The following is a 5,000-nucleotide window of genomic DNA, read 5'->3' as shown; positions in this document are numbered from 1 at the left end:
ACTCACACACACACACACACACACACACACACACACACACACACACACACACACACACACACACACACACCAAACACAAAAAAAAAAAAAAAAAAAAAAAAAAAAAAAAAAAAAAAAAAAAAGGTTACACAGAGGGGGAGAGGGAGGAAAGGTAAGGGGGTGGGGTAAGGATAAGTTGAGTGAAGGGAGGGAGAGGGGCATGGGAGAGGGGGAAGAGAAAGGGGAAAGGGAAAGAAGAACCTAAAAGAAGGGGGAGATGGCTAATCGAAAGTGTGAGTGCATTACTGGGTACAGCCTTGGGAGGGTGAGGGTGAGGGTGAGGGTGAGGGGGGGTCTACAGGGAACAGATGCAGGGTAACAGGGTATGGGGTGAGGGAGGTAGGGGGTAGGGGTACTGGAAGAAGTGTGGAGGAGGGGGGGGGGGTTATAAGGGTATGAGAAAATTCGCTTCTTGAACATCAGTCGATAGTAAATAACAACAATAATAATAATAATAATAATAATAATTTTAATAATAATATTAATAATAATAATGATAATAATAATGACAATGAGAGAGAGAGAGAGAGAGAGAGAGAGAGAGAGAGAGAGAGAGAGAGAGAGAGAGAGAGAGAGAGAGAGAGAGAGAGAGTACGGTTCGAAAGTTCACGGGATGCACAAAGTCAATTAGATAAGTCAGAGGCTCTCCACGTGAGTGTGAGTCAGGCGCCCCGGCTGACTCATCCCGACCCGCGACACTGATTCATGAACCCCCCTCCCCTCCCCTCCCTCCCTCCCCCGCCCCCCCAGAGCACTACTACCCTCTCGCTGCCCCGTGCCCCTTCCCTGCCACCCCTCTCCCTCCCCCTCCCCCTACTCCTCTTGCTTCTCCATCTGCTCCTGCTCCTGCTCCTCCACCTCCTGCTCCACCTCCTTTTCCTCCAACTCCTCCACGACTGCAGCCCTATGCACAAATACACGCAAGCAAGCAAGTAAGCAAAGACACACACACACACACACACACACACACACACACACACACACACACACACATTACTTCCCGGAATTGCTCTCGTAACAATAATGGCCAACAGGTAAGCACATAGGTGATAGCTCGGATATAATAATACTCCTTTCTGTCGGAACAGCAGTAGGGGGCACTCCTCCCCCTTCCCTTCCCTCCCCCCTGGAACTCTCCTCTCTCCTCCCCTCCACTCCCCTTATCTCCTCACCTCCTTTCCTCTCCCCTCATTTCATCTCCTCACCTCCTTTCCTCTCCCCTCCTTTCCTCTCCCCTCATTTCATCTCCTCACCTCCTTTCCTCTCATCTCCCCTCCTTTCCTCTCCCCTCATTTCATCTCCTCACCTCCTTTCCTCTCTCCTCCCCTCCTCTCCCCTCCTTTCCTCTCCTCTCTTTTCTCCCTTCCTCTTCCTCTTTTTATCACTGCCATGCACCGCTCCTTTTCGAGGGTTACTTGAGTACTAAGCGTCGGGAGTGTACAGGTGAATGACTGACACACACACACACACACACACACACACACACACACACACACACACACACACACACACACACACACACACACACACACACACACACATGTACGTGTTTACAAAATCTACAAACGCACACATACGCACACGAAGTAGAATGAGCAAGATAAAAAAAAAAATCAAACCAATATTAATAACAAAATAATGATAACGATACTAATAACAACGATAACACCAATAGACAAATTCAACATCAGTATCACCAATAACATGAAGGAAACCAATAAACGATGAAATAAAAGCGTCAAATCAAAAAATAATCACATTAAGTGGCACACGCTCGAACTCCCAAGGGGTCGCATGAACTCGCTCGAACAAGCACTCACCAAGAGGAAAGCTAACGAAGTGTCGAGCGTGTTCGACGTAAGTGCACATGTACTACAGAGGCTCGTCGCCACTTGAGAAAGTTCGGGAAGAAGTTCCTTTTCGTCTGTCTGTCTGTCTGTCTATCTGTCTAGAAAGTTTTGCAGAAAAAAAATGTCTGTCTGTCTGTCTAGAAAGTTTTTTCAGAAAGAAAATGTCTGCCTGTCTGACTAGAAAGTTTTTCAGAAAAAAATGTCTGTCTGTATGTCTGTCTGTTTGTCCTGAAAGTTGTGAAAGAAGCTCCTTTATGTCTGTCAAGAACATTGGAAAAGATCGTTTTTGTTTGTCTGTATGTATGTCTATATGCTTGTCTGTCTCGATGTGTGTGTGTGTGTGTGTGTGTGTGTGTGTGTGTGTGTGTGTGTGTGTGTGTGTGTGTGTGTGTGTGTGTGTGTGTGTGTGTGTGTGTGTGTGTGTGTGTAAGTATGTGTGTGTGTGTAAGTATGTGTGAGTGTGCTTGTGTGCGTGTATATGCGTGTGTAAGCGTGTATTTGCGTGTGTATGCGTGTGTGTGCGTGTGTCCAGGGGCGTTGTCTCCTCCACGCAAGTTTAACCTCATCTGCGTCAATCAGATCATATTCGAACGAGTACGAATAAGTATAAATACATCTGGTCTTAATAAAGGGAATATGTCAACTTGATTTGCCGGTGCATACACGCAAGCACGCGCAAAGTGCATGGGAGTGCAAGCAATTAAAGATGAAGATTTTAATATTATCGCTTATTTCACGTTATTTATATATACATTTCTGACAATCAATATGATTTTTCTTTTTTTCTTTTTATCAGTATCATTATAGTTACGACATTAACTATCATTGTCATCATTATTATTCTTACTATCATCATTATCATTATTACTATTATTACTAACATTATCATCATCAATATCCTTTTTATCAATATTTCTGCTTCTCTCTTTATCTATTCAATCATTATGATGATTCGTCTTTGTCCATCTATTCATTTAAAGGAATTAATACATCATATTGCACATCATTCCCCTGTCACATAATCAACATTATACGTTACAATCCCTCACGTAGCCTCTCAGTGCTACCTGCATCGGTTCGACTAATACGGTTCATTTCTTCGTATGCAAATGATCGGGAAGCAATTGCAATCATAGGACTCGGTCAACCCGGATCTTATTGCCTTGAACTCGATCCAAATCAAACTCCAGATAAAGACGATCAAAATAATTGAAACTACGACACTCATAACTTAAGGAAGAGAAAGAAAGAAAGAAAGAAAAAAAAACACACACAAGAAAAAAAGAAGTTGATTTCCAATAAGGTTTTGGGAAAAAGAAAAAGAACGAAAGAAAGAAAATAAACACGAAAATCCACAACTTCTTCAATAAAATCTTTTTAAAAATAGATAACACAATCGGATATCCGTTTCGAAAAAATAAAATAAAATAAAATAAATAAAATGAAATAGAATAATAATAAAACAGCGTGTCAACCAGAGGACAATTATTTCGAGTGGGCATTTGCGAGGCGAGGGGTTGCGAGCAGAAAGGTCATGATCGTTACGGCGACACGGACACACCTCGTCTGCGCGGGTACATGTGTACTCGGGGCCGTTGCCGCTGTATTCACTCCTCTCTCTCTCTCTCTCTCTCTCTCTCTCTCTCTCTCTCTCTCTCTCTCTCGCTCTCGCTCTCGCTCTCGCTCTCGCTCTCGCTCTCTCTCTCTCTCTCTCTATATATATATATATATATATCTTCCTAGTCCTTACTTTGTTTCATTTCTTCGCTATTGCTTTATATCCCCTTTTCTATTTCTCTACGTCTATGACACACACACACACACACACACACACACACACACACACACACACACACACACACACACACGAAACAGACCGTGTCAAGAAACCTGCTTATCATTGTCCCGAATATCACGCCATGATTTAAACATCAGCTTCACTTCTGCCCTTCCCTACTTACCTGCCTGCCTCCATCTGCCTTTCTCTTCCCTCTCCCCCACCCCCATCTCTCTGTCTCCCTCTATCTTTATCTCTCTTTCTCCCTCCTTTCCTCCCTCTCTCCCTCCCTATCCCTCCTTCCTTACCCCTCTCCCTCTCTCCCTCCCTATCCCATCCTCCCCTTATCCCTCCCCCTCCCTCTCTATCCCTCTCCCTCTCTCAAAAACAAAACAAAAACAACACGAACCAACAAACCACACCACAAAATAACGACAAGATGACGCAACCACGCAAGGCCTTTCGTTCGTTATCTTCCATGTATGTAAATCACTTTCAATCCTGATCTGCTTATAAAAATAATCTGTCACCCTTTCCTCATAAATATCCTGATTATCACACTCCTTCGCTCAACGCAAAAGGGTAGATCGATTTATCCTTTTTAAAGAAAAGGGTTTCCTATCTTTGATTATTTCTTTTTCTAATAGGGTTTTTATTCTTTTTATACGTTTATATATATATGTATGTATATGTATATATATATATATATATATATATATATATATATATATATATATATATATATATGTATATATATATATATATATATATATATATATATATATATATATATGGGGAGTGGAAAAGAAAAAAAAATAAAGACAGCAAACAAGATAAAATAAGAGAGGATATAAATAATAAAAAACAAAGAAAGAAAGAAACAAACAAAAAGTGATCTATTGTCCCAATGAAATCTCTCCCCAAACATGCATGGGATGACGTCAGCGCATGGCATAACGCATGACTCAAGGCGATCGTGGGTTAAAGCAACGATACTTGATTTCTTGTTCATTATCAAAGGGGGGGGGGGGGGGGAGGGAAGGAGGGAAGGAGGTAAGGGGGTGGAGGAGGAGAGGGAATGGGAGGGGAGAGGAGGGGGGAAGGAAAAAAAGGCAAGCGAGCGAACGAGAGAGCGAAAGAAAGAGAGAAAGAGAGAGAGAGAGAGAGAGAGAGAGAGAGAGAGAGAGAGAGAGAGAGAGAGAGAGAGAGAGAGAGAGAGAGAGAGAGAGAGAGAGAGAGAGAGAGAGAGAGAAAGAGAGAAAGAAAGAAAGAGAGCGAGAAAAATAGAAAGAGAGCGAGAAAAATAAAAAAAGAAAGATATCCAGCGCGTAAAA

The 5,000-nt window shown here is 42.4% G+C and overlaps 1 protein-coding gene across 2 annotated transcripts in view; it reads right to left on the bottom strand.

Annotated features, from left to right (window-relative positions):
• kay (transcription factor kayak) overlaps positions 1-5,000 on the bottom strand; it is a 27,733-nt gene that overhangs the window by 2,298 nt on the left and 20,435 nt on the right. The window lies entirely within an intron of this gene.

The sequence above is a fragment of the Penaeus japonicus genome, unplaced genomic scaffold (assembly GCF_977035675.1).
Source record: "Penaeus japonicus unplaced genomic scaffold, GWHDUDI00000001_assembly GWHDUDI00000021, whole genome shotgun sequence".
Lineage (NCBI taxonomy): Eukaryota > Metazoa > Arthropoda > Malacostraca > Decapoda > Penaeidae > Penaeus > Penaeus japonicus.
The sequence above is the reverse complement of the archived record's forward strand: the minus strand, read 5'-3'. Positions and strand labels throughout refer to the sequence as shown.